A 10475-nucleotide genomic window follows, 5' to 3' on the forward strand; every position below is an offset into this window, starting at 1 on the left:
AATACAGAGTCCTTCCTATTCCTACCGGCATCTTGAAAGGGAAGGTCCATTCTTGAGGCCTCAAGGGCAGCCCTTTGACTGAATCCAAACTTCACAGAACAAATCCCCTTAACAAAAGGATTTGTTCTGTAAAACTTGGACTCTGTCAAAAGGCCGCACCCAAGGACTTAGAAGGCTACATGTGACCTCCAGGCCACAGGTTCTTCACCCCTTATCTAGTTCATTAGAAGGAGTTGGGACTTGCATGGGAATGCTCGTGCCAATGAAATCAGCATCTCTGAAGTGCTGAACTATTAGGTACCCTTGAGATTTTACTCTGAACTTCTCCAAGTTCTCCATTGCTCTTTTTATCTCTGGAATCCAGAATGCGGTCCAGTATTCTCCCGAAGGTTTGATTGAGTGTTATGTATAAAAGGAAGGATAACATCAATTTCTGCATTCTTATTATTATTTTATTATTATTATTCTGACTTATAGATGTCAGAGTCCATCTCATCCAACTCATACCTGAATTAGAATCCTCTCTGCAAAAAGAAGTAGCCGTCCAGCTCTTGCTTAGAGATGTCCAATGTGGTGGAACTCCTTAGCTCCCAAGGAAATGCATTCTGTTCAAAAGTTTTTACTTCATAACATCAAGCCTTATATTGAGTCTAAATCTTACTCTGTCCTCAGCTTTCACTCACTATACCAAGCCAAACAAATCCAAACCCTCTCCCACATGGTATCCTTTCTAAAGGCTGATTAAATAATCAAACTCAAAGTCTGATTACAAAACTACTGCTGACATTTGTGGTCTTTTGAAGGGATTTCATGTGGAAAAGGGATTGCATTTGTTAAAGACAGTTCTCCTGTTCCCCTTATCTTCCCCAGGCTACACATCTGCAACCCCTTCAAGCAATATTCATATGGCATGTTGTTCCGTCCTTTCCTCATTCTGGGCACTCTATTCTGGATCTGCTCCAAACTGTCAATATCTTTCCTAAAATGTGGTGACTAGAACTGAACACAGTCCTCTACATGTGCCCATATTGCAGAACTACCTCCCTCCCTCACTCTGGATCCTCTGCTTATTTTCTTACTTCCTAGAAGGGGATCTTTTGGGCATTGCCTCAGTTAAACTGAGACCTGACAAAGACCTTAGCTTTAAAAGGCCAAGGTCTCCCACTGCATCTAGGGCCATCTCTAGTCGTCCTGGTCTATATCTTGTCACTAGACCCAGATGGCTCTGGAGGAGAAAGTGAGGCTGGTGACTTTGCACAGCCCTCTCCTCACTTAAATCCAATTCATTTGCATGTCATGGCATCACCTCCTTGATGTCATAGTCCTCTTCGAGAATGAAGGACAAACACCAACAACAGAAGGGCATCCACTTTCTTGGCTGCCATATCACACTGTTGATAGTTTGCCATATATTTAACTTGCAGATCTTTTTAAAAAGAACCCAAGAGTAAAACTTGGTAGTCATCTCAATTCAATTTCATTGCTATTCCATTTAGCCCATCGTCCGTACTTGTCTATATCTTCTGGATTCCAGACTGTGATATTTAATGCATTAGCTATCCCTCCAAGCTTCATGGACCAACACCAATTGAAAATGTATGCCATATATGCCTTCATTCAAAAAAAGGGATAAGAATGTTGACAGATCCCTGGCATTCTATTACAGGCATCTCTTTAAGATGTCACTCAATACTCCTAGTCATCCATTAGATTATGAGCTCCTTGAGAGCAGGGCCTTTATTTCACCTTTCCTTGTAGCCCTGATACTTAACATAGTGCCTGGTACATAGGTGCTTGATAAAGGCCAACCAACCCACTAACTCTATACTTAGTGGCAAGTTCTCTTTCAATTGTACTCCCTTGGTAACGGCTCATAATTGCCTCTGACTCTAACTTCTATATGTATAGTCCCATCAGGGATATGATTCAATTGACTTTCTAACTTCATTTGCAATATATTCTATTTGTGTTCATAGCTAAAGGGGGTTGTAACCTCTTACCATCCCCTCTACAATGCAGCCATCCAAAGGCAGGTCTTGACCCCATCATTTTGCCTGATAGATAAATACAGGACTAGGTCCAAGATGCCTCCAAAAAGCATGAGAAAAGTGTTTCCCAGAAATTTTCCGTAAACCCTCATTTCTGAGACTGTCTCTCAGGGCATATCCACATTTCACATGCAATCCATCCCAGGCTAGCCAGGGAACACAGGTGGCCTCTCAGTTCCAGATCTGTCCACTAAGTGGCACCAGAACTCTGACTACTTATGAGAGCAGAGGCCTTTTCATTTTGCTTGGCTCGGCATGTCTTTATTCAGGTGATTTGCTGTGAAAATTTAATTAGCACCTTCTAAAAATAATTAATTTGTCCTTATTCATCCTCTAGAATTATGTGGCTTTTTGCAATTTATTTCTTGGTGTGCGCTAACTGAATAGGGGTAAAGATGAAGGGGAAGATTCAGGAACAGGAGTGAAAAATTCCCTATTCTCCAGCCCCAAGGTGACTGGTGAGGAAGTGTTCTTCCACCCCTCCCCCCAGCTTCAGGGGCAGCCTCCCTTTTTGCCACAATAGCCCACAGACGGAGCAGGGCATTATTCAGGCTTGGTGTTCAATTCTTCGGTAAGCTCGAACAGATCTGCGATCATCTCCTAGAAAAATGGAAACAAAAATGCCGGTTAGGATGACTAGATGAGTAAATAGAACACCAAGGTCAAAATGGATACATGACCTAGATATAAAGGGAGATATCACAGGAAAACCAGAAGAACATGGAACATTTTAACTATCAGACTGATGAATAGGAGAGCTATTTATGAATTAAATGAGGTAGAGAGCACTGTGAGGTATCAAATGGATAATTTTGATTACATTAAATAAAAAGGTTTTTGTACAAATAAAACCAATGTAGTTAATGTTAGAAGGAAAGCAGAAAATTAGGGGAAATTTTTATAGATAGTTTCTCAGATAAAGATCTTATATCTTATATAAAGAACTTTATCAAATTTATGAGAATACAAGTCATTCCCCAATTGATAAATGACCAGAGGATATGAACAGGCAGTTTTTCAATGAAGAAATCAAAGCTATATACCGTCACATGAAAAAAATGCTCTAAATCATTGTCAATTAGTGAAATGCAAATTAAAACAACTTTGAGGTATCATCTTACACCTATCAGATTGGCTAAAATGATAAAAGGGGAAAAGCGACAAATGTTGGAAGGTATGTGGAAAATCGGTACACTAATTCACTGTTGGTGGAATTGTGAACTGATCCAACCATTTTGAGAAACAATCTAGAATTATGCCCAAAGAGTTATAAAACTGTGTATACCCTTTGACTGAGCAATACCTCTATTAGGTTTGTTTCTCAAGGTGATTAAGGAAAAAGGAAAAGAACTTACATGTTCTAAAATATTTACAGCAGCTCTCTTTGTGGTGGCAAAAAACTAGAAATTGAGAGGATGCCCATTAATTGGGAAATAGCTAAATAAGTTGTGGCATATGATTGTGATGGATTGTTACTGTGCTATAAGAAATGATTAGCTGGGTTGATTTTAGAAAATATGGAAAGACTTGCATGAAACAATGAAGAGTGAAATGAGCAGAACCGAGAGAACATTGCATACAATAGCAGCAATATTGATCTAAGAATAACTTCGAACAACTAAGTGATACACATATATACATATTCATGTTAATTGTAACCTCCTCTAGGGCAGGGTAAGGAGAGAGGAAGAAAAAAAGTGCACGGCAGAGAACAAAAGAAAACTTTGAAGGAAGCACAGAAAATCAGGGTAGCTTTGAAAACCACATGTGGTGGCTCAAATGCCACCTCTTCCTAAAGGCTTCTCTGATTCTCCCCAGCTGAAAATGACTTAACTCCCTCAAAAAGAACTTTCTTTGTACCCCTTTCCTATGTGTATCTTCTATTCAGTTCTAAGTTATTTCTGTATATATCCTATCCTCCTACTAGATTTCAGCTTCCAGGAAAACAGAGGCCATGTTTTTCTTAATCCTAGAATTTCCTTTGCGTCTACTATGGTGTCCTGCACACAGTGGGTACTTTGTTAGCATTTGTGGAGTTGGGTCCTAAAGTGATTCCTATAGCTGAGAGACACTCTAAGGGATCCTGAGCCTCAAGGACCCCAAAGCAGTAGTAGTGGGCCTGTGATAAGAGCACTCTCATCCAACAGAGAGCCCAAGTCATTGGAGCTAAAAGTGGTATGGAACTTCTATCCACATGAGATCCTGAGCAGATCCGTCAGGGATCCCAAGACTTAGAGCACCAAGGATACCAAAAAGGTGTCAGTTTCTGGGAACATGGAGATTAGGAAATGAGTGCCCACTCTACATTCAGGGTAATTTCTGGGTGTGGCTCATCTTCTGCCATCTTGGGAGAAGGCTATGGGGCTGGCATGGAGGATGAATTCAGTACTGCCTAGGGAAGCTGAAAACCAATCATTTAATGACCCAGATGCCCAAAGAGAATTCCCTGCCTTCAGCCCCAGTTACCCTGTGTTTGGAGTGACCAGCCACGGAAGCTGAGACTACCCTGCTTTCCCTTCCCTCCCTGTCCCCATCATCCAGTTCCACGCTAAGTCATCCATCACCAGACCTTAGCAGATGAGCCCTCCAGTCAAATTGTTTTCCTTTCTTCCTATTTACAGCAGGCACATTTACAACTCCTGTTTCCCCTTTCTCCTGTGATTCAGGGTTGTCATCTCCTGAAACAAAAATCTCTTCCTCCTGTGACCTCTCCCTGTATTCTTATCTCTATCCATCTTGTGCTACTCTTCCACAATCTATGTTTCCTTGTGCACTAACTAATCTGTTATGCCCTCTAGAACTCTGTCCTCATTGTTAATAAACTTTTTTTTACCTTACATTCTATCACTTGGTGTTAATGAAAATTTCATTTCCTCCGGAAGACACTATATCCCTGATGGCTTGCTTCAGTAACTAAGTGTTCCTTCTCTCATATTCCCTGATAGACTGAGCCAGGAGGAAGAGATCTATTCTGGGCTCCCCACCACCATTTCTAGACTTTTCCTTTGCCACAGTCATTCACTAATATCTCTTCCTTTGAGGTTCATTCCATTTGCCAGGACTTCTTAAACCTTTTCCACTAATGACCCCTTCAACACGTCTTAAACTGTGAGTCGCAACCCCTTTTCTTCAGTCATCTCTCTGTCTCTTGATCATTCTCCCCATCATAGACCTTGAGCCCAAAAGGAATCTCAGGAGTCATCTGGTTCAACCCCCTCATTTAACACATGAGGAAACTGAGGCCCAGAGAGCACTTGAATGCTCTCATTCTTCCATTCCCTTCCAGCCAGCCCTTGCCCCTCATATTCAGACATTTCAATATATGCATCAGTATTCTTTCAAAATTATCATTCTCATGTAGGTCCTATCTCCTATGACCTACACTTTACTCCACACCTCAGCTACCCCAAAGGGATGGTGTATTAGGAGGGCAGAGTTTATAATCTCAAAGAGGATCATAAACATGTCTGAAACGTTCGGAACCGCCGGATATAAGAAACTCTCAAAGTAGAAGGCAGAAGAATCAAAACATTTATTTAGGCTCCACAGTAACCAACCCATGAACCAGCAACCCCATTTTGATATATTGATCAAAAGCTTCCAGGCCCAATAAGTACGCCTTGAAAGAGTAACCAGGAGGCTACAGAGAAGCATGATTGCGTAAAGCAAAATCATGTTTCCCCCTCTATGGTAATAAGATTACCCACTGGACTGAAGTCTTTGTTCAGCTTCCTCCCGTAGGTCAGCTCTGCTACTGGCAGCTCCTGCTTCAGCTGTGGCTGTGGCTGTAACTGTAGCTGTAACTGTCGCTGTAACTGTCGCTGTAACTGTTGCTGTAACTGTCTCTGGCTCCAACCGGAAAAGGAAAAGAGGATCTTCAAGCTGTCCTCTCCCCTCTTATAGAGTTTTTGACATCATCAAGCACCGCCTGAACGACCAGGGCCGATTGGTTCTTGACTTGGCCCCTCCCCCTAGTGTAGCCGTTAACACCTCCCCTCAGCCAGCCCCATGACTCATCACACAGGAAGTTCTGGTCCTGCCCCGGAAGAGCAAGCCACAGTGTCCAGAGGCTCAATGAGGTAAGCTGAGTCATTCAAAGAAAACAAAGGCCATTCTAGCTACAGATGGTCACATCTTAGATCTCACCACCAGCCATGATTCTCAACTCTGAAATTGCTTTCTCTGTTCACAGTCTTTCCTCCTTCCTTCTCATCCTCTGCCTCATTCTTTCTGAATATCTTCATAATCTTCACCCTAGCCTCCAGTTCTTCCAACGCTCCCTGTTCTCCTGTGTCCTAACCTCATTTTTCCAAATTCACAATCTTGATGCTATGGTTGGCCTGTTAAACTCTACACTATCCTCTAACCTTGAATTCCATCTTGTCCCCTCGTCCCATCTCTACTCATACCTTACCGAGCTCCAATACTCAATTATCCCCACCGTGCATTCATCTTCTCTGCTCCTACTTACATATTGCTGAAGAAAGTCACATGACTATATTGATTGGGCCCATGACAAATCTGTTAACTAATCCTAAGTGTGCTCTCACTGCTACACAGTGATCCTTTTATTCTTCTCTCACTGACTCTATCAGACTCCATAGATTGGCTGTTGCAGGCTTTCTTTCCTCAGCCAGCCTCAACCATCCCCCTCCTCTATCTGTCTCAGCCAAAAGTCTGACCTCCCAGCTCACTGAGAATATAGAGGCCCTCTGTGAGCTCCCTTTCCTCTCCTACTGGAGAACTCAAAACTGCTATACATCAGCTCTCTTCCTTTCTTCTAGTCCTTGAGAAAGAGGAGGCCCTTGTTGCCAAGGCCAACCCTCTATCGGTGTGCCCTTGATCCTATGTTCTCCCATCTTCTCTGGGAGTTTGCCCCCTTGTACATTCCTTGGCCCTGCACCATGTTTAAACTTTCTACCTTTTTCTCTTCTTTCCTATAGCTTACAAACTTGCTCAAGTTTGTTAACAATCCCTGTCTCCTGAATATACTTCTCTTGGCTTCTGTGACACCTCGCTTAGTCTTCCTCCCACCTGTCATATTGTTCTTGCTCAGTCTCCTTTGTGAAATCAATATCCATTTTCTTCTAGGCATTTATCCCTTTCTCCATCACCATCACCACCACCACCATCACTAAGGCCCTGTCCTAGGTCCTGTTCTCTTCTCTCACTGTGTATTTTCTCAGTAATCTCATCAGGCCACCTAAGCTCAATTATCCTCTCTAAACAGATTACTTCCAACTTTGCCTCTATCTCTATTCTAAATTTCAGGCCTGTACTTATACTACCTTTAATAATACTTCACATTTATATAACATTTTGAGGTCCATGATGTTTTCTTCACAACAACCTTGTAAGCAGGATAGTGTAAATATGATTATGGCGATTTTACAAATGGAGAAACTAAGATTCAGTGAGGTTAAGTGGCTTGCCTATGATCACACTGTTAGTGTTAGTACCAGAGTTTGAATACAGGTCAAATCTAATATTTTTTCCACTATTATAATGCTGCCTCTCTTAAATGCCAGGCTAGAGATTGTGTACATTACTTGGTAGACCAAAGGGAGCCAGAAGAGATTCTCAGGCAGAAACATGGTCAGGACTGTGTTTTAAGAAGATGACTCTTGCAATGATGTGAAGAATGATTCAGAGTGGGAAGGGGAGGGAGGTGGGGTGAGGTGGGATTGGGGGTGGGTAGAGGCAAAGAGACCTATTAGAAAAGATTTTAAAATAATCTAGCAGCTAGGTGGTACAGTGGATAGAGGGCCAGGCCTAGAGTCAGTAAGACTCCTCTTCTTGAGCTCAAATCTGGCCTCAGACACTTTCTAGCTATGTGACCCTGGGCAAGTCACTTAACTGTGTTTACCTCAGTTTCCTCATTGTAAAATGAGCTGGAAAAGGGAATGGCAAACAACCCCAGGGATCTTTGCCAAGAAAACCCCAAAATGGGGTCACAGTTGGAAAAGACTGAACAACAACAGCAAAGAGGTAATAAGGACCTAGAATAAAATGATGCCAATGGGAGAGGAAAGGAAGGATCCGATGATTCTCAAACTATTGCAGAAGTATACTCTTTATTTATTCAATAGTGAAATCCCTTCCATCCTCTCAATTTAATATTGAGAAGAAAATGGAAGACAGAGAGAGGGAGTCAGAGAGAGAGAGAGAGAGAGAAATCAAAATTCTTCTGGTGCCACATGTACTTTACCTTCTCTTGGTTTTTCTAACAATGGCACTGAGAATGAAAATATAATTCAAACAAACATTGACTATAACATAACATTTGGAAATCAATTCTAACAGATTAAAACCTATTCTTGCCCTCTCTTATGATCCCAGATCCAGTCAAACAGGCAGAAGAGTTGGAAACCAAGAGCTAGTTCCCTGAAGACTGAGCCTCCCAATACCTAATGTCCAATCGCATCCAGGAGATAATTAACCTTCAATTAACACCAGTTACATTTTCATCTCTTCTGTCCCTAGATCTCTTGATATAAATAACTTGTCCAATTAGCACACCCTGATCCTTCCACCGCAAGAGAAATCTGGTTCAAGACTAAGTCAAAAGGAAATGGAAAAATCTGCTCTTATTTTAACCGGATTTTAATTTCATGCTAAAGTCCTTTGGGGATTTTCCTTTGGAAAATTACTGTTGACCACACTATCATCTTCCCAAGTTATTTCAGCTTGCATCTCTAGAAATATCCCAGACTCTTCCCAACACTTCCCAACCACTTGCCAAGTCTCATCCATTCTACCTCTTCAACATTTCTCATATCTGTCCCCTTTTCTCAATTCCCTTGGTCACTAACCTAGTTTAGATTCTCATCAACTCCTGTGTGAACTACTATAATTGTCAAAAACATGGTGGAACAATGGCGAGAGTGCTGGATTTGGAGTCAGAGGACTAGGTATGAATCCCAGTTTGGCCACTTACTACCTGTGGGCAAGTTACTTAACTTCTCTGGGCCTCAGTTTCCTTATCAGTAAAATGATGGGGTTGGACTAGATAGAGTATAAGGTCTCTTCTGGTTCTAAATCTATGATCCTATGATCCTCCTAATTTACTGTCCTGGCTTTAGTCTCCCCCCTCTCCTGGCTTAGCAGATAAAGCGCTGAGCCTAGAGTCTGGAAGATCTGAGTTCAAATGTGGCCTCAGATACTTACTAGCTGTATAAGCCTAGGCAAGTCACTTAACCCTGTTTGCCTCAGTTTCCTCATCGGGAAAGTGAGCTGGAGAAGGAAATGTCAAACCATGACAGTGTCCTTGCCAAGAAAACCCCAAATAGGGTCACAAAGAATCAGATACCACTGAACAACAATAAAATCTCCCATCTACCCTTCACACAGCTGTCAAAATAATCTTCTTGAGGCACAAATCAGGCTATGTAATTCCCCTTCTCAAAAACCTTCAGTGGCTCCCCATTTCACAAATTTGAGATGGAAGACATCTCATAGACCATCTAGACCAGCCCATACCTGAACAAGAGCCCTCTCCACACTATTCCTAACAATTGGTCATGTAGCCTTTGCTTGACATTCTCCAGTGAGTGGGAATTCACTACCCCTTGAAGTTCCATCTGGTTTTCCTCCTCTAGATGCCCCTTCAACTTATCAACATCCTTCCTAAAATGTAGTGCCAAGACCTGAACCCCAAACTTCAAGTGTTGTCTGACAAGGTCAGCATATAGCAGGGCTATCCTTTATCTCTTTTTTTGTTTGTTTTTGTTTTTTTCATTTCTTAATTTAATTTACTTAATATATTTAGTTTTCAGCATTGATTTTCACAAGAGTTTGAATTACAAATTTTCTCCCCATTTCTACCCTCCCCCCCACTCCAAGATGGCGTATATTCTGGTTGCCCTGTTCCCCAGTCAGCCCTCTCTTCTGTCACCCCACTCCCCTCCCATCCCTTCTTCCCTTTGTTTCTTGTAGGGCAAGATAAATTTCTACACCCCATTGCCTGTGTATCTTATTTTCTAGTTGCATGCAAAAACTTTTTTTTGTTTGTTTTTGAACATCTGTTTTTAAAACTTTGAGTTCCAAATTCTCTCCCCTCTTCCCTTCCCACCCACCTTCCCTAAGAAGTCAAGCAATTCAACATAGGCCACATGCATATCATTATGTATAACCCTTCCACAATACTCACATTGCGAAAGACTAACTATATTTTGCTCCTTCCTAACCTATCCCCCTTTATCCAATTTTCTCCCATGACCCTGTCCCTTTTTGAAAGTGTTTGTTTTTGATTACCTCCTCCCCCATCTGCCCTCCCTTCTATCATCTCCCCTTTTTTATCTTCTTCCTCCTTCTTTCCTGTGGGGTAAGATACCCAATTGAGTGTGTATGGTATTCCCTTCTCAGGTCAAATCTGATGAGAGCATGATTCACTCATTCCCCCTCACCTGCCATCCCTTCTCTTCCTAC

Source organism: Trichosurus vulpecula, chromosome 8, assembly GCF_011100635.1.
Source record: "Trichosurus vulpecula isolate mTriVul1 chromosome 8, mTriVul1.pri, whole genome shotgun sequence".
Lineage (NCBI taxonomy): Eukaryota > Metazoa > Chordata > Mammalia > Diprotodontia > Phalangeridae > Trichosurus > Trichosurus vulpecula.